The 20,284-nt window shown below is 45.9% G+C and overlaps 1 long non-coding RNA gene across 1 annotated transcript; it reads left to right on the top strand.

Moving 5' to 3' along the window:
* Positions 1 to 585: 585 nt before the first annotated feature.
* Positions 586 to 17,830, top strand: LOC108406210 (uncharacterized). Its single transcript, XR_001855388.3, has 3 exons — positions 586 to 677; positions 15,343 to 15,479; positions 16,282 to 17,830. It is a non-coding gene; the product is annotated as an uncharacterized lncRNA (long non-coding RNA).
* The last annotated feature ends 2,454 nt before the right edge of the window (positions 17,831 to 20,284 follow it).

Genomic DNA, 20,284 nt, shown 5'->3' with positions numbered 1-20,284 from the left:
AACCAAACCCACCTAGCAGCTTCTCCTACGACCTTTGGATTAAGCCCTCCCCAGAGGACAGGAATTCCTCTGGTTTTTATGCTGCCTCTGCACCCCAAATATATTTCTAGTGTAGCCATTTTTATTCAGTATTATTGATTGGTTTTCAGGTCTGTTTTTCCTGGGACTGTGAGCTTCTTGAAGGCTCGCCTAGTCACATCGCTCCCTGCCAGCACGTGCTCTGTTTAAGCCACCCAGTTCGTGGTCCTGTGAATGGCAGCTTTAGGGAATGAATGCAGATGGCAATCATGTCTTTATTTCTGTACTTCTTGCCATTGCATCTATAGAGCTCAGCACAGCAACTAGGACATAATAGGAGCTCAGCGAATATTTACTGAATGAAAATTTTGAACTCTGGAGAACAGAGAGGAGATGTGGTTTCTGTACTTGAAGCTTTATAATGTAATGGAAAGTACAGAGAAAGAAAAAGACAATTCAAAGCATGCGCTTAATGCCAGGCCAGAGACATGAACGGTCAGGCCACCGAGAGTGCCAAGATGGGATGGGCAGTGCTGGGCAGCCATCCCAGAAATCTCCCAAAGCCTGACTCTTGAAGTGCAAGTTAGTCAAACAGAGAAAGAACTGGAACAGAGAGAGCAAAACCTAACAGCAAGAGAACATGGCCTGTTTGTGGACCTGTGAGTAATTTGGCATAGAGATAAGCTAGCGTCTGATGGTGAGGGGTCTCATGTAACCTGCCAGTCTGGGGACGAACAAGTGAATTTAAATAGCAAGGGACATATATGGTCAGGTTTGAGGTCCAGAAGTTTCTCTCTGGAAAACTGAAGATAGATTACAGGCGGGAGTATGACTCACCACCAGGATGTTCACTGTTCTTGGGGACATTAGAAGCTGGAGAAAATCTTTCTTATCAGCCCTCAGTTTCAAGGGGAAGCAGCAGCCCGTTAAGGTAATGTGCTAACTCCCAGACCGACTGATTTTGTCCTTTTAATGGGCAATAGTATATCTCCTCACCAGATGTGCTGTACTACTATTTTTAAGTCCAGACAATCCCACCCTCCTAGAATCTGCCTCTAATTCTTGGAATTTGGGGTAAAACCACATGTTTTTCATCATTCCTAAAAAACCGCCAGCTTGAAACACATAGTTGTGTGACACTGGGGAAGAAGCTGGGGACATCTGTGTCATGTTTCTGTTCCCATTCATATTTCTCTGGTATGTTAAAGCAGAATCACCCCAGGCTCTGAAGATGATGGAGGAAAATCACAGGGCAGGCAGGATCCTAAGAAATGAGGCCGCCCCAGATAGATCCTTCCCCCAAAGGGACAGGAAGCGGCAGAGGGGCTCCCACACCCAAGGCCACTCCCTCCCCTGAATGACACACATCTGGGGGCTGCTCAAAGTGCAAACATCTATTTTGGTCCTGTTGCCTTGGTCTCTTTATCTTGCTCACCTCTCAGAGGACACGTGGTTGGCTTGAACGCTGTGCTCAGGACAGGAGGGAAGGCATGCACACGTGAGTCATTCTGCAGGACAGCTGGGCTTCTGCGCCAGCCTGGTCCCAGGCCCCATGGAAGACAATTAGATGGCTGTGGTCTGGGCCCTGCAGGTTTTTACATACTCATTTGCCCCTGCAGACCCCAAACGCCATAGGGCTCATTTGCTGACCTTTAGATTCTGATAGGGCTGGTTCTGACATTTCCTCAGCACGCTGAGGCAGCCCTGAGCACACGGCAATGGTCATCCTTCTACCGGCGCCCCAGAGGCACAGCGGGCCCACTGCCAAGCTGGACTCCCCGCGGAGCAAGGCTGCCAGCCCTGACTTCATGGAACTCCCCTGCTGCTCTCAGTGGATTTGTGGGCTTTTCTCTTCCTTCCTCTCGTGGACCTTTGGACGGTGTTATCACTGATGCAATAGGAACCGAGTGTCCTGGTTCACCCGAGAATGGGTTGCATTTCAGCAGTAGGAGGTGTTTGCCCCACAGCCACAGAGACCAGCAGGGCCTGGGCGTGGCACACCCAGACAGGCCACAGGCCGGGGAGCTGGCTCTACCCATGCCACAGGGCATTTGGGAGAATTCTGCAAGTCACTATTCTAAGCCCAGGCCAGGGTTTAAAGGGAAGGGAGAGAGAGTTCAGTCTATGTGGCTAAGTGTTGAGACGCATGACTTTCAAATTCAATTAAAAAAAAAACAACTATGAATTGTTATCCACATTTCAGTTGAGACATTTCACTTAAAAAATCAAGGCTTCCATCTTCCCTTGCAAAGTAGGATGACACAGTGATGTTCAGCCCATGTATTTGCAAACCAGCAATGAGCTCCAGTTCAGGGGCCACTCTTCCCTCAGAGAGGAGCCTTGTTCTCCCATTTGCCAGAATCTCACCCTGTGCCTTTTAATAATTTATATTACCTGCCTGCAGCATTTGAGCTGGTGGGATCGTGCTTCCTCAGTGGACTCTGGAGGTCCAGTCTGGGGAGAAGTGGGCCAAAGCCCGTTCTGAGGACATCCCGTCCTCCGGCATGGGAGACGATTCCTCGGCTCCTCCTGCCTGCAGATGGCTGCACTTTAACTTTTATCCACAACTGCTCAGAAAAATACAACCTCACAGTAAGAGGAAAGAGTCTCTTGCCTTCCAGGCTGTGCTGTAGGTTTACACACAACTCACTCTAAGTCCTTATGGAGCCAGGAATCACCTCTGTGCCCTTCGTGCCACCTTCCATCAGTGCCCCCAAAATGAGGGAGTGGGTGCCTGAGCACAGGTACAGAGACTTGCATCTGGTTAATGGCGAGAATCCAGGCAAGTGGGAACAGTCGGTCCCAAAGGCAAATTTGAATTTAATCTCTTTCAGGAAACATCTGCTCATGATATTTAAGGGGCCAGTTTTCCTGAATTTTTCCCATGAAGTTATTTTTTTTAAAAAAGGAAAACCTTCAAATTTGGGTTCGACTGACATCATGTCCTCTGTTCTGGTGTCTGACCAGACTGCATGGTGCAGCAGGATAACAGATAAATACTAAAACTTCAGACCCTGATTATCAAAGATGACGGGGGCAGGGGCTGGTTCCCAGAGCACTGGAACACCTCTGGGCATCCTCTGGGCATGAGAGACACCATGAAAGAAGCAAATATTTAACTTCTCTTTGCATAGATGCATAATCTATCTCTCTTGCTTGACCTTGAAATATTAAAAGAACCACAAAAACGGTATCAGCTTTGGGAAACCCCACGTCTCCTCCACTGCTGACAGAGAAGGGCAGGTGCGCTCGACAGCAAGGCCCTGATCTCTGAGGTTCACCTCTCCCTTATCACCAACCTGGCCCAAGACTGGGCATATGACCCTTATCTAATGCCCTGCCCGCCCGCCTCACCCAGCCTGCTTCCCCATTCCCCAGTTAGTACAGCGCTGAGCCGTTTAACTGAACTCCTTCTAACGGTCTGGGATAGCAGCTCTCTGTGAACACACGGAGAATCAGAATACCTTGACTTAGAAAACAGCATTCTAATCTGCAGAGTGGGATTCCCGAACTGCCTACCCGGGGTTGAACTTAACTCCCACCAGCTAGAATCCTTTAAACCATTCCTCGGTTCTTTTCTGAGTTCAAGAAATGAGCCTCAGAACAATGTCAGGATTCCTTCCCTTGCCTGCCAGAGACCCACCTTCTGAATTCTGGTCTCTGGTCTGAGGACCCGCCTCTTCACAAGAATTCACAATGGGGAGTCTCCGTGTCCGGAGGACCAGGTGTGCCACTGGACCACGACGATCATTTTCAGCCTACCACAAACGAATCACCTCCAGTGACAGAGCCCAGCTCTTTGCTCTAGAGACACATGTGCTTGGTGTCTGATGACGCTCCTGTTTCGTTGGAAGCGCCCATCGTGCCCTGCTGGGTGGGGATCTAAGGTTTCATGTGCATGGAGGGCTGGATCTGCTACTGGCTTCTTAGCTCTGAAAATTTCATCGACTGCTTCCCCTGAGTGTGGCAAAGCCTTGCACCCTCCTCGAAGTCACCCTCTCCAGTATATGATAAACTGGACTCGTCAGAGGAGAAGAAATGAGGACAGGGTTTATGGGGTGCAGATCTGAGTTGGACCTTCTTTTCTGCAACTTAAACCCCCCAGCTCACTTTCCTTGCCTGCCTGCTCTACCTACCCCATGTGAGGGCCAAATGACACAATAATGGTGAAAAACTCTATTATAAATTCTCATATATATAAGTTAGTTAGTAACTAGCACTGAGAATGCATGGGAGTTTCTGGAAGTGACCTGTGGTGATTACTTCCATGAGAGTTGGGGACATTTCATTCTGTGCCTCTGCCACGTGGCTGTCAAGTCTGATAAATGTTCCCAGGGTTAAAAGGCTGGTTTCTTAGGATACCAAGAAAATAAGGCCAGTTGTCAAGTCAGTAATATCTGATGGGAAGCCTTTTAGAGAATCATGAAAACATATGGCAAAAATTAATCAATTTTTATTTCATTATTAATCACTAAATAATGCTCATGATATAATAATTATTAAAGATACTTACTGGATCTTTAATTAAATTTAGTTGCATTATTAGTTATTAAATAATTGCTTGTACTATGCTTGTTACATTATTATACTTGCTGATTAATTGGTAATTAATTCTGCCATGTGTGTTAATTAATGCATGCATGATGAAATGATGAAATGAGAAACTGTAGCTAAAGATAAAACAAAGCACATTCTGGGGAATGAGTTTGCTTGAAGCTTTTAGTTTTCATTTTAATAAAAAATCTGTAGACATCTTAAAAGGAAAACTGCTATTTAAAATAGGCAAAAAACTGCAACTTCAGGGAAACTTCATTATACCTGGCATCAATTTCTAGCCCATGATCAATCCATTTTTCCTTTCCTTTTCTCTTATTTTAGAAAGTGAGACAAAGACAGCACCTAACTTCTCATCTTGTTCACCTCCTTATATTAAATGGTGTCCCAAAATTTACTGAGAAGTTCCTAAAGCTGGCTCTGTGGCTGGGACACACAGTCTATGTTCTCAGTAACTACTCACATCAGCTTTGCCTTTTAAGTTTAAGGAGGCAGAAAATCCCTTAAAGATTTTCTTTGTAAATAAAGACTTTAATAGCGCTGATTATACATTTCACATAACCTAGGGAAGATTTTGCCCAAGATGAATGTGCATGGCTTGAACTTGACTCAAGGTCACCAGTTAACCCATGTTGAGAAGAACCTTGGTGTGATAAAAATGAGTGTGAAATTTGCCATTAACGGATGACGACAGTTACTTTAATGGGTCAGATTGGCTGGGCCACAGCACCCAGATATGCGATCAGACATTCTGGATGTTTCTGTGAGGGTATTTTTGGATGAGATTAACATTTAAATCAGTGGACTTTAAGTAAAGCAGACTGCCCTTCATAATGTAGGTGGGCCTCACCCAAACAGCTGAAGGTCTGAATAGAACAAAAGATCAACCTCCCCAAAGCAGGAGTGAATTGTGCAGACAGCCTGGGCACTTGAACTGCAATATCAGCTCTTTGCTGAGTCTCCAGGCTGGTGGCTCACTCTGCAGATTTTGGACTTGCTAGCTGCCATAGTTAAGTGGGTTAATTCCTTAAAATAAATCTCTTACTATATAGACACACATCCTTTTCATTCTGCTTCTCTGGATGTCACTGAGTAATACGAAGATCTAGGGACAAATCCTGGGTCCTCTAATCCATATTTGCAAAAGGATTTCAGTAAGTCAGTTAACCTCTCTAAGCCTCAATTTCTTCATCTGGAAAATGGAGATTTTTGTACTACCTTGAAGTGTTCTAGTAACACACATGTATAAAGCGTGTGCCATATCGTGGGTGCTAAATAAAGGATAGCTTTTAAGTGGGAACGCTACCAACATGAAATGAAAGAAACCACTTCCTCCCCTTAAGTAGCTTATAGCCTTGCAAGAGAGATGGAGGTGGTGTGTGCCAGTCCCAAACAAGTGATGCTGCATATTCCTGCTCTTAGATATGAGGATAACCAAAATACACCACACTACAAAATGCCACTTTGGCAAAGGATTGTTTCGAGCTGAAGCAATTAGTTCTATGCCCTCTCCCTTCTTGTCTAAAACCAGGACAGAAATTTTCGTATGCAAAGGTGTGCCTCTCCCACCCCCTTCCCCAAGATGAGGACTATTCCAGAGAGAGCTCTTAGCACCCGAGATGACTCTTATCTGCATAACAAACCTTACTAAACAATGTTATCTACTTTTTCTTTCCTTACCTTCCCATAATTTACCAGCAGAAGCCCCCAACCCCTTTTCCTTGGTCTAGCCTAAGATGGTATATAAGACCTCGAATACTAAATACCTCCTTGAGTTACATTTCTTTGTGAACTTCCATATAAACTTACATAACTAAATTTGTTTTATTTTTCTCTTGTTAATCTCTTTTGTCAATTGTATTTGCAGGGCCCCCAGCTACTGAATATAGGAGGGTAGAAGAAAAAAAGTTTTCCCTTCCTTATAGCATCACTAATCATATATGAGGTCTTGCAATTAAGGCTTGGCCCACTCTGAGTTCATAGTCCCAATTTCAAACCTATTTTTTTCCCCCTGAATTGACGGTATTGGCCTAGAGAAAATAAAGACAAACCTATTTAGGAAAGTAACACTGGCAGCCAATTGGGTTGAATAGCTGAAAAAGTCCATTTAAGAGTAAAATGATCCATAATTATAAGTGGATTCTCACCAGTGTTTTATTTTTGCGAGATTTTGAAATTAGATGTATTGAATAAAAAACATGGGGCTTAATGTCTGAGGAGTTAAAAAAATGCTTTCAAATCCCAGCTCTGCTTCTTAGCAGCTATTGGCATTGTGGAAGTTATATATTCTCTGAGTTTCAGTTTGTTCATCTATAAAATTCAGAAAGTGGTTCATAGAAAGAACACAACAAATGCTGGAGTCCCTGAATAAATGGACAGATGAATGGTTGACAGTCATTGAGTCAGAAATTGTGGGCCAAAGCCAGGCTCAGTGGATCTAAGGCAACGACAGGAGCCGACAGAGAATTATGTTTTAATGGGATGGTGGGATAAATGGAGAAAGGAGATTGATTCTGGAAAAGTTGGAAGACCTACAGAAATATTGAGAACCTCCTGACTTCAGGGACTTATTGAAGTATTTAAACCTCAAAATACTTCTCTAATACTTCATTTTTAGGGAGGAAAGGAAGTTTTATTAAAGAGGGTAAGAGAGGACCCATGTCTCTATAAACCAGAATAAAATCTAGTTTCTAGAACACTCAGGTGACCTGAGTCGAGGCAAAGCAGAGTGGATGCCCCTGATTGTCAGTGACCTAGAGCTACCACTTGCTGTCGTGACCTTAAGAGGGTCCTGGGTGAAACCAGAAGGCAAGATGTTTTGTCAGACTCAGGCTCAACTATGCAGACCTCCGAGAGCGTATAACATATTGTTGTTCTGGCCAGAATCCAAGGAGGAGTCAGTTGTGTGCATGCCTCTGTACACACACCTGTGGGTATTCTGCCATCTTTAGTTAACTAACGAACACTAGAGGGACAAGGAGACCTGAAGAATGTGTGTTCCTTTTCTGTTATTTTCCTGCACAGGTGCCAGTTGTGCTAAAAGTGAAAGAGAGAGCAGAGGCCTGTGTTTTGATTAGCTGATGAACAAATCAGCTCTAATTTCTGTTCTAGAACACTGAGAAAGGGAATCTACCACCTCTCAGATGTGGGAAGGGGGTTTCTCCATGACTCTAAATTCCTAACTTTAGCTCACCTGACCCATCCTTCATAATGAGGGGGCTTTCTTACTTGAGTCATAAGGTCAACCTCCAGGCTGTCTCTGGAGGTAAGAGGAATTTACCTTATATTAGCATTTTTAAGCACTTTTAGGAAGTGTAATCAATTCGATAAAAATTTAATACGTATCAGTTCCTTATACTTACTGCTATTGATTTTTGAAAAAAAAAAAAGATAATATAAGGTCTGTATCCTCAAGGATTTTACAACCTGCTCAGAGAGACAAACATAAAAATTAAATAAGGCTATTCACAGACTACACTTACAGTATTGATTTTAAGATAAGATTGAAAGCACTAACATTTATTGAATAGCTACTGAAGTCCAGGTACAGACATAGGTACTTTCATCACCCCTCTGATTAAGCTGCCCTGAAAGGTGAGAGATACTGCCTGCATTTTACAAAAGAAAGTTCTAGGCTCAAAAATGCTAAAGGAACTAGATAAAGGGCTTCTCATTTCTGATTCAAAATGCAGGAGTCATTCCGTACATCAAACCTAACGGTCAATTATTACAGGTTTTTATGAAAGAATGATCCCAGGAGTCTGATGCTTCTGAAACAAACCTCCTCCAGAGCACGCGTCTCCCAGGGTGTGAGCAGAAGGCCTTCTTAGTCCGAAGTGTCTGCATTCCCGTGGCACGAATCCCAATCAGACGGTCACCTCCCTCCTCCCTGTTCCACCCTGTGGCCGTTCAACTGCCCTCCTAAGGAAACTTTTTTTGCCACTCACAAAGAGCAAAGGCCCTCGCTAAAGACTTTGCTGTCCAGTAACACGTCTGCAGAATCGTTTACCACGTAACCCTTTTGTGTGACCCTATGTTTATGTGGGGTTTGTTTTCACTGAGTGGTCACGGCGCTTAGTTCAAGGTCTAGAGTGACAACAAGTTGAATCGATAGTAGCTTTTAGAACGTGACTTCTCATTCTAGTGGCTTTCTCTCCTCTTCCGGGTGGGCGCTTCCACGTTATGCACATCCACTTTTATGTGGTGTTTCTGAGCACATAGCAGGAAGACAGAAGTTTCACACTGACAGGTACATGGAGACAGTGTCTCGGCAAACTCATCATGCAGACCCTGTCCAAATAGCTCATCCCACACTAATCCTTTGGCTCTCAATAGATCGTTTCATTAATATTAAGATTAGATGGGAAATATTGTTTCTAGAGAGTCTGGAATTTTAGGACTCTTGATGGTCTTATTAATTTTATTTGCAGGGTTCCCAAAAGGAAGTTCACAGCATAGTTAATGGCAAAAAAGTAAGACTTTTCTTCCTTAACCAAAGCTGACCGACACAGCAGTATTAAAAGAGCAAGCAAATAAAATGACTGGCCCAGCGCAGAAGTAAGCCGAAGTCAGAGAGGTTTTCTGTGCCTTTTGAAATGAAAAAGAACACTGGGCTCAGACTATAGCCTGAGGCAGGTTGCCCCGGCTGCAGGACTGTCAGTCCCGCTTTAAGTGTTTGTTCACAAGCTGAAACGGGTTCATGCATACACCTTAGGGCATAAACGCAGACATATTTTCACAAATGGTTCTTGGAGAGGCAGGGTGCACTCTTTAAAATCACACCCCTTGGACAATCGATCCCATTTTGTTAGTTCTAGAAATCCTTCTAATAAAAGCACCAAGGTGCCTTCCTATAAAAGGGTTTCTTGCTGAAGAACCAATACCTAGAACCATAAAGGGTCATAGAAATAAAGAACACCTGCTACAAAGTTCTTAGCACTCGATTCAAGCTTTGTCCAAGCCTTAGAGCTCCTGAGAGCTTCCTTCAACTAAGGGACGTGAACATCCGTGTGTGGCCGCATGGGCCTCTGTGCGTGCGGCAGAGGTAGGGAGGGCGTTCGGGTTCGTCTCCTCAACGTCACTACCAGGTGGTACTTTACAATGAAAGCAAGACTCACACTGAATTCGACCATAAAACAAACATTTGGTAACCAACAGGCACAAAGAAGTTGCACAACCAGTTCTGTGAACTCCGTGAAGTGCCAGCTCTCCGGGCCACTGGCGCTCTGACAAACTCCTCGCAGAATAGATCCACTGAAGGCCAGCGTGACAACATTCTAACAGCAAGACTGGGCTAAAGGTCCAGCAGAGTCAGGTGTGAGAACTTCCTACAAGTGGTGGATACAAGTCCTGTTCAAATCCTCAGGCAGAGAGAGCATTTGGAAGGGACTGCACCATCACTTAGGCTTTCTAGGTCACAGGAGCCGGGTTAAATCAGAGCAGGAGTGTCTGATAGGGTATTTTCATCCAGCGCACATACACTGCACACCTCTTATTTCACCAGCGACGATTCCCTGTAAGATCTGTCACAGTATACCACGCAGGGGCATTTGGACAGAAGCATCAGAAACTGGCTCAGGCTACCTTGAACACAAAGGGAACTTGCAGGAAAAAGCTCACAGGATCGAAGGAGAGCACAAGCTGAGATGGGAACAGAACTGGAACAGCACCTGCACTGGGTCTCCATGGCAGGAACCATAATGCTCCTCCCTCCTGGTCAGGAATCAGATTCCAGAGACAGAGAAATCGATGGGACCAGCTCAAGTCACATGCCTGCCCCTCGACTAGGGGAGAGCCGAGCATCGTATTAGCAACAAGAAGGACTTGGGAAGCCATCAGCAAATGAAGGTAGTATAGCTGCTTGGTGCAAAGAACAACAAAGGGCCACTTGATCAGTTTTATATTGCTGCCTGTGAGACCGAGTGGCTTCAGACAACCACGACTTATTATCTCTCATGAATCTGTGGGTCACTGGGCGGCTCCTCTGCCACTTTAACCTGGCTTGCTCACACAGTTGCATTTGGTGAAAGGCAATCAGGTTGGAAGTTCCGAGATGGTCACACTCACACGTCTGGAAGTGGATACTGGCCGTCGGCTGCACCTTCTTGCTCCTTCTCCACGTGACCTCTCAGCCCTTGAAGGACTAGACCTAATGCATTCAGGGACAGTACAGGACAATGTTCCAAGAGAATGAAGGCAGAAGCTTAAGCCTGGACTGTGGAACTCAAAGGTCTCTTCCAGCACATTCCAGCTGGAGTAAGTCAACAAGGCCATCTCAAGTTCTAGGGAGTGAAGAAACAGATTGCACTGTGCGTGGAAGGAATGACCAGGGCACGCTGCCAAAAGTATGTATTCTAGGGAGAGAGCACTATGTAGCCACTAAGCCATCAACCAGTGCCATTAAAACAATTTTATTTTCCTCATATATCAAGAATAATAATACCTAACTTCTAGGGTTATTACAATAATTAAATGAAAAAACATATTTGAAAAGCACAACATATAAAAAACACTTGGTGAAAGGTACTTATTATTAATGTCATTAAGGACTAAAGTTATAGGTGTCCCTCAAAGGAAAGTCTCTTGCTCTAAAATACTGTGTTAACCTGTTTTCCTTGGTAAGAAGCTGCAGGACACATGAGAAAAAACTGAGTTTTGTCATATTTTTAGGGTAAAATCTTGCTTGTCCCTTTCCTTCCGTAAGTTCCAAAATGCGAGGGGAATAGAGGATTGAACACATTGGAATTGTAATTTGATTTGCCTTCCCTTTTTTGTGTTTAGTATGTGCAGTGTATTGGTCAGCGTCTAGTCAGCCAAACAGAAGTTACTATATAATTTCAAGTAGAGGGGACTTAACATAGGAAGTTGGCTACAAATGTGTTGAAGGGCAGGAGATGAAAACAAGGGAAGTCGAGATCTTTCAGAGTTTAGTACCTGCAGGAAGACGCTACCCATCTAAGGCTGACTGAGCAAAAAAACGACAAAAAAAAAAAAAGGTGTTATCTAGAGTCCACGTTTGCACCTTTACTGAGGCGGCTGGCTAACCCACTGCTCCTTTCTGTTGTTGGAATATTTTTTGGAAGCTGGGGGGCTGAAACCCCACCCCATGGCTGATGGCCTGTCTCTGATGCTCTGCTGGCCGAGCCGGAGCTGGAGCCCAGGAAGGCTCTGCTGTGGAAGCTGCCGGAGCGCCCCCTGCTTCCACTGCTACTGAAATTGGGCCACCTGAGCACGACTCAACAGGTACCACTGTGACTGACACTGCCAAAGACTTCAGAAAACATTAAAAAAAAATTAGCTTCTCACTTCCACCTGCCTTTCCCCTGTGTCCCTCATTGGTAGAACCTCATTGGCAGCTAGCTGGCTGGGGAGTCTGGGAAATGTATTTTGCAGGCTTCCAGCCCCCTGTAGAGAGGGGCAGGGAGAGTGGGAATGGAGCTCAGTTATCGCCCAGCCAGTGTCGTGTGTGCTGTACACACAGATGTTTCAGAGGGTGCTGCTCCTGTGTGTGTATCTCCAGATGTTTTCTATTCAAGTTTGTTTGAAACAAAGAGAACATATGTTTAATGTTTCAAAACTTCTAATAGAATGCTATCACATCACATTTAACCATCTGATGATCAAGCCCATCTTCCTCCTGGCCATTTATCCCTTTCCTCCCTGGGCTTGCAGGGATGTGTAAGTTGGCAGAAATTCACTCTGCTTTGCAAAATGCCAGTGGTGTCTTTCCAATTTGCGTCTTATCCACTGGAAAGTGCTTCATTAAATACCTGATGAATATACATGTTTTATGGAGCAGCTGATGCAAAGGGATGGCAGATTTCCTTTTTCCCCCTCAAAGGACCCAAAAGATGCTCTTGGTTTCCCCTTCAAAATTGTCCATAAATCTTTACCAATGATTGCACATGGAGGGAAGCAGAATGGGCCACCCCAAATATGACTGTAGGAGTTCCGGACATGCCACCCCATAAGATTTTTCTTTGGTATGTGGATTATTTTGAGTTAAAAGCAATTGCAAGGAGAAGCTTTCTCTGAACTCCCGTTATTGGCCTAAAGACAGAACCTCACTTGTCATCAGTTCCTCCCTGGGAGTTTCATCGTCGGGGAAGACTGACTGTTGTCACAGGAGAGAGGCCTAGAAGTTGGCACCACACCCAGACATACCATCACAAACTGTCACACCTCCCGCTATCCTCCCGAAGTCTCATTCATCTTTCCAAAAAATCATTTTCTCTCTCCTAAGAGGTGTACGTCCCTCCTGCCCTTTCCCTATGAAGATGGCATTTAAGCCAGAATTCTGAGTCACTGCTTTGAGTTACTCATTTTTCTCTGGGTATCTCTCACATATACATAAGGAGCACATTCATAAAATTCTGTTTGCTTTTCTTGGTAATCTGTCTTACATTACAAGGGTCTCAGTGAAGAACTCAGAAGAGGAGAGGGAAAATTGTTTTTCTTCCCATATGAAATCTGCTAGATCCATGCTAATGCAAGTTTATTCTACTGAACTAGCAATGACTGTCTCTCATGAAACAAGTCACTTCCTCTTGAGACCTGAGCCCTGAGTTCATTGGACTCTTTGTGCATTTTCTCTTAGTCTTATGGAGCCTGATTTTTCCTTCCTGGGCTCAAGTCATGCTGCCATCTGCAAGACAGGCCTTGAAGAGGGGAAGAATGGGAGCATGTGACAGCACAGAGCCACTCTGACAAACGAGGCATGGTCAGGGCTCAGGGGAAACTCCATCTCTATCCTGGAATTAGCTTCACAGTTGAAATCAGGTCACCCTGAACAGCAAGCGCTGTCATAAAGATGGAAGGTGAAGCAAGAATTGTTTTGGAAGTCACATTCAAGTGAGCCTCCATACCTGGCTGAGTCACACAATGGGGCCCCACCCAAGGCCATGACGGGACGCAGCTGTGTGGGGGGCATCTCGGTGTGCAGGGGTGACATATTACCTGAAGATGGAGACCAGCATTTACCGAGTTTCTGCTATGTAACAAGCATGTCTATTGCTTTCTTATTTTAATCCAGAAAATGATCTTATGACGTTATCAGCTCTTTAGAGACGGAGAAACTGGGGGAACCTCCCATCTGGGAAGCAATCAGCCAGAGTCACTCACTGCCCTGTCTATTCCTGCACATGGATATGGGCAAATCCCTCTGCCTGGCTCCCCCTGAAAGAGCAGAGGACAAGTAACCATCACTGAGCTTCTGTCATGTGCCTGGGCCTGTCCTATGTGTTTGAGTCTTCTTAAGTATTCTGAAGGGTAGGTATTGGCACCCCTATTTTACAGGGTAGGAACATAAAGCCAAAGGTCATAAATAGGTACAGAGCATTTGAAGCCAGGTCTGACTTACTCCAAAGCCATCTTGCTTCCATGACCCCAGCAGCCTCCCAGTGCATTTTGGGAGTTCGGATGTAAGCCTCTCAAATCAGGAGGATGCTGGGCAGAAGACAAGAGCACCAGATGCCTGGTTTGGACAGAAGCAAGTGGAGGCAGCAAGGAGAGGCACGCCTAGGGTCTGGGATGGCATGCACTTGTCAAAGTATCTCACTCTCTGTGTTCCCTCACCCCTGCCAGTGTCTCACAGAGGTTGAGGAAGGCCTGGGCCACTTCTTTTACTTTTTTCCAGAACCCAGTGTAAGTTTGAAATAAGGGGTCTCCCCCCACAGCAGGCCCCTGTGCTGCCATTCCCTCTGCCCACACCCCGATCTGCCAGGCTCCTGGGAGTAAGCTCCTTTCATTGTACACAAGGACTCCCTTCTCAAAAGGTTGTAAATCCAACTGGGCAGGGTTCAAGCCTGGTCTTCCGTTAGTATCCCTAAAGACCCATTCCATCGCTGTGTACCCAAGGGAGCCTATAAATATCTTCTGACCAACTGAAAAAAAAAACTCATTAACTTTAAAAAGAACCCCAGCATTTTAGGAAATGGGTGGCCACTCAAGTCAATTTTATGGGCTCGCTTCAGGATTTGCAAGGAACAGTATGAGCCACTACAAAACATGACAGAGTCCATGGCATTCAGCAGCATGAAAGAAGTAAACCCTAAATATATATTTCCGTTTTCCAAAATCTCTTTCTTTCAAAATTTGGTGTCATGGGAGAGTACTTCCTGCCTCAGCAGCTTCTAGTCATATCCTCACCCTACACACCCTGCTCTGCTCCGAAAAAGAACAAAACAAGAAGGAAAAAAAAGAAAGAAAAAAGAAATCTTGTGCTTTTGGGAGCTTGCTGGCTAAAAATTCCTTCCATCTCAACACTGTGTCCTCCTAACCTAGTTCTATAAATGATCGTAGTGGTCAGAAGCTTCACACATTGAAGCCAAACAGAACTTAGAAACAGAGAGACAGAGAAAGAAAAAATAAGATGGTCTGAGGCCATAAACACGCTATGTTAGCCTAGTTTTCCATTCTAGGTGCACATCACCTATAGAAAAATGTTTTAGACACCAATTTCCATAAAACCGTTACTGGGAAGCAACCAACATGGGGTGGGGGTGGGGGTCCTCTCGGCAAGGAATTTGACTCTGTTCTTGGTATTTCTCATCCAAGCACATTTTCAGCAGGTGATCATTCAAGCAATAATGGTGCCGTCCAGTTTTACCACAGCTACAAGACAGATCATCCCAAGAGTCTGAAAAATATATATATCTGCATTGATGTTTTCTTAGGGGTTTTTAAAGACAGATTGCTTTATGGCACTCAGTGAGCTCCACAGGCGTTTTCAAAATGTTGCTTCCCTGCCTTCAATGTTAGTTCCTCTTTCAGAGCTGAAGCCGTAAGCGCTGCTGCAGAAATGACCTCCTCCCACTGCTCTGGCGTCTTCGGCTCTAAGGAGGGATGAGTGGATGGATGTTGATGGCACTGTGACTCTGGGCCCAGAAGCCTGCACTCGAAAGAGCTACGTGAGTTCTCAGCAGTGTCAGATTTCTAGTGACTCAAGAACACTGCCCCACCCCAACCCCAGAAATTTGGGGAAACATCTCCTGCAGTGTAGAGTGATAGCAACTCTCCCTCCTCCAGTGCAGGCACTGGCCACAGCCTACAGGAAGGAAGTCACAACCTAAAAATAAAATTTGCACTTAAGCATTCGGCCAACATTTAAATCTTAATCTGAAGTCTCATTATGCTCAACGTGGAGCTTCACAATGTCATAAACAGTCACATGGATATCCAGACACCTCCGACCATCTCCTGAGGCAGAAGCTCCCTGGGAGAGCTGCCCCCGCAGAGCCAGTGGTTTTGCCCTGTGCTGAGAAAACCTGCCTGTGGCTGGATTTGAGTCCCACCCCCACACTCCCCTATGTTGCTGCAATGTCCCTCTGCCTAGTGGTGAATTCCCCAGGCGTCATGACAGTGTCCTGGACCTCCTCAAGTTCTGCCTGATTTGGAGTCTGCAGCTTGCCTCCTAGGCACTAACAACAGACGCAGGAGCTTGCCACTGAGTCAACGGACCTTCCTGGGAGTTTCTGCTCTTCCACAAACCCCCCAGGTAGACGCTGCCTCTCTGGAGGCCCTTGGGCATGGTCTGGCTACACCAGTGCCCAGAGCAGCCAGGAGGGGATTTCAGGGTCTCCACCCAGAGAGAAAGTGGCTTTTATTATATTATTATAATACCTTAAAGTGAATAAACTTCTTCAGACTGACCTTCAGTTAAAGATCTGCTCCAACTTCTGAAATAAATATTTATTTTCTTTTTTTTTTTAGATCACTTCCTGGTCACAGCTGGGACTCATTCGGATCACTGAGTCCTTTTGTAATTCCCTGGTTGACCTTCCTGCCTCCCCAGTGCCTCTCCCCTGATGGTCAGGCTCTGTTCCCCAGAGGTCAGTGTGAGGCCGATGGCAGAGCCATCTGGCCCCTGGGTCATAGGAAGTCATCGTTTAAGTCCACTGATCATGTGTGTCCATAAGAGGTCTCTACCTGTAGTCTGATGTTTCATTAGACACGTTATTTTTCTGAATGCAGTCTCCAACTCATTAACTCATTGCACCATACAAACAAAACTGAATCAGACACCTAGCCCTAGATCTGCGTTCAAAAATTATTACTCTGTGACTCTTCATAGACTCATAGTCTTCACAGACTTCATACTCCCACCCAGGCTTCCCCCCAGCCCCTGGCTTATGCAAGCTGTGCACTTGTTTGCTAACTCCAGTAAGTTCTTTCTAGCCTGGTTTTGCAGAGTCCTCCCCCTGCCAGTGTTAGACGCTGCATAAACAACCTTATCATTTGGCAGTGATTTTTAAAACCATGCCAGTCCTTTTCTTTGCCCTTTGCTCCCCTCAGCCCATACTGTATTGACCCAGTGCCAGCTTCTCTAGCTTTTCTCCAGAGCATTGTCCTGGAATACAGTACAAGGAAAAATACCACCTGTGAGTCTGCTACACTATTGGGATGATTGGAGTTAAGTGGCTCATGGAGATCATTTCTCTTGTCGTATTAAGTGAAGGCCAAGGTCCACTGTGCTTCCTGCCTCTCCTTGAGAACACCGAGGCCAATATCATTCTCGCTGCACAGCTTAATATCAGACACCCTGAAAGCAGGTGGGTGTGGGGCACAGTATTTGCTGAACCGCCTGGCAAACAAATATTTGCACCTACGGCCTGCTGCACGGGTCTGAGCTGAGGACGCTGCCCAGCACGAGGTACCGCCACCCTGCTCGTCTCCTGCCTTCAACAAGTCTGCATCACACCGGGTTTAATGCAGCTTCCTCTAAAGCCTTCCAAAGAAGGCTTCAAAAATCTCCTCAATGTGCAATTTAAATCCAGTTAACGTAACAGTTCAGTCTGTGTCTGATCAGCACTTACTAATCCATGGCGTGCAACTCTTTTTTAAATTATTATTTTCTGAATGAATTAGTGGAAAAAGTGGCCTGTACCCTCTTCCTAAGCCTGGTAGAGTGCCTCCTGGTAGAGTGCTCACCAGCGCCGCCTCCTTTATGCCCCCTTCCCTTGCAGGAGAAATTCGGTGAGTGCTGGCTCTATCTTGCTTGGTGTGCAGAAAGAAAAGGGCTTCCCATTCTCTGTGGAAGTGAGAAGTCCCCCGGCATCCCGCCTTCTTGTCCAGGTTGTATGGCCGCAGTTTCCTGATCGACTTTGTGGCTCTCCTTTGAACCCTCTTAAGGACTTGTTTCTCCACTGACACGCGGCATGCCTGTGGCCCAGATGTGCAGCCGTCACCGAGTTTACTGCTGTGTGAACAGCGGGCAAAGGGCAGGACTGTTGGAAAACTCCTGTGATGAATGTGCAGCCTGGCTGGAACAAAAGCCAAAGCCAGCCCTCGTCCAGGAGGCAGAATGTACCCAGGGCACGAGCAGGGGCAGAAGCCCACGCAGAGTGGTCTGGGCGAGCTCGGGGAGGAGGGGCCTGGGGCCGCACCCCGGGCTAGGCGGCTGCAGCGCATTCCCACAACGGGTGTCACCTTCCAGTGCAGAGGGAGGATCTGAAGGGCGGAGGGGAGAGAAGCAGGGAAGGGGAGAGGAGGGCAGAACCTAGAGGGTGAGGAAGAAGCAGGGCTCTAAGCAATAAGGGGCTCCAGGCTGAGAAATGGGTACACGCTCATTGTACTCAACAGCAAGCAGCAGGTCTAGTGCCTGGGGGGGCGCGGCACACTTCGTTAGTGAGGTCCTTTCCCTCCATGTCCGTGCCAGGCGCAGGCGTTCACATCATCTGAAGGACCCTGGCTGGAAAAATGGGGAAACTATGCATGTCTACAACCTCCTCTTCTGTATTTTTATTTTCTCCAAAGGGTTCAACACAACAAAATCACAGGAGGCTGTTCTGAAGGGGAAATGACCCAGGCGAGGCAGCGTGAGGGCTGCGGGAGGAAGCTGCCCTGAATGTGGAATAAGCAGAGGAGCGCACTGCCTCCTGCAGGAAGCTTCTGGAAGCCCCGAGTCCAGGGCCGCCTCGGGGGAGGGCTGCTGCCTCTGGTACCCTGAGTGCCGAACCCAGCCCGGGAGGGACGCCCCGTGCTCCTAGGGCTGCACTGTTCTTCCCCCTGCCTCTCAGTCCTGACGGCTCAGCTCAATGCCGCCTCCCGCAGGAGGGCTTCCCCCCACCCCACCGCGCCCCCTGTGTTTGCACCCCTAGCACTCACCGCTCCCACCAGTTTCAGCCTGCCCTCGCTCAATTTTTCCAAGCAGATCAACAGTTTGAAGCAGTGAGCAGCAAGGGCCTTTGGAATTAAATAGAAAGTCTTAGCACTAAATGAACACTTTAAGAACGAAAGAACACCTGAATATCTTGCAAAGTGTCTTCCATTAGTGCGGCCAGGAGCTAATTTCGTCATGTCCGGGGACTGGCCTTTCCAGGATGTCTGGGCAAGTTGGAAATGGAGACGAAGGATCTGGAAAGACATTTCCCCCAGTGTTTAAAAGGAAATGATTGGCCAAGAAGGTTCTCTCTGGATGATATTTTTAATTTTAATGAAACAGGTCACTATCAGAAACAAATGCCCTTATGAGCATTCCATTCTCACAGAGAGAACACAAGCCCAGGGGGTAAAGCTGCAAAGGATGGACTGGCTGATGTAGATGCAATGCCAGGGAGACTTAGTGAACAGACATTTTTATTAGCATTGTTATTGTTTTTATTAGTGCTCTGGCATGATCTGTCCCAACGCTATTTTTCCCAGAAGTCCGATTATTTTTCATGCTTGATTTTGCAGACATAATGTTTTTTTTTCTTTTTTAGGGGCGGGGGTGTTGGAAGGAACATGCATAGATGGCACTAGAGCAGAAACCTCAGTATTTGGCAATTGACTATTGACCTCTGACACTATTATCTAGATTCTTGTTTCACTTAATTTTGTCATTTGTGTTTATCTCCCATTGCTGTGGTAACAAATTACCATAAGATTAGTGACTTAAAATGACACAATTTGTTATCATACAGTCTGAAGATCAGAAGTCCAAAGTGGGTCTTACTGGACTAAAATCAAGGTGTAGGCAGGGCTGTGTTCCTTTCTGCCTTTCCCTCTCACATTTATAAGGACCCACGTGATTATACTGGGTCCAGCAGGACACCCCACAGTAATCTTCCCACCTCAGAGCTTCAACTAACTACATCTGCAAAGTTCCTTTTGTCATGTAAAGAACATATTCACAGTTTCCCAGGATTAGGATGTGGGCATTTTAAGGAACCCATTATTCTGCTACCACCCCATCACTGACCTTTCTGTGTGTGTGTACTTTGCACCCTGGTTAGACTGGAAGCTCATTGGCGCGGGGAAGGGTCTGTTTCCTTGTCTTTTTATTGCCCACAGCAATTACCCAATTCAGATCCTCAGAGGCTATTTTTATATTAACTTTCTTTCCTTCCTGATTCTTGTTTTGAATGACTATGTGCTCCAGATACGGGTTGTGTTGGGTAGCTTACGTTCTTGCTAGGTATTGGAGGTACAAGCATGATTAAATATGGCCCCAGTTTTCAATAAATTTGCCTTGCAAAATTTTCAAGATGACTGGTCAGCATGCAGGGTGTAGGCTTTTTAAAATATGAATAACACAAGCAGCAAAAAGATAAAAACAAGTGCAATGCCGGATCCAGCACAACTTTACAAAGCGGGAAAGGAGCTGGAATGAACAGAGAAGACAAGCAGGGAGAAAGACAGTCGCACTGGCTCCATTCTCTCTACGTTTTTAATAAGGTCATGGGAAAACCAAAGCGGTGGGGAGGGGCCAGATAAAGTGTGCAAAATGTAGTCG

Source organism: Manis javanica, chromosome 12 (assembly GCF_040802235.1).
Source record: "Manis javanica isolate MJ-LG chromosome 12, MJ_LKY, whole genome shotgun sequence".
Lineage (NCBI taxonomy): Eukaryota > Metazoa > Chordata > Mammalia > Pholidota > Manidae > Manis > Manis javanica.
This window is presented reverse-complemented; position numbering and strand designations above follow the sequence as displayed.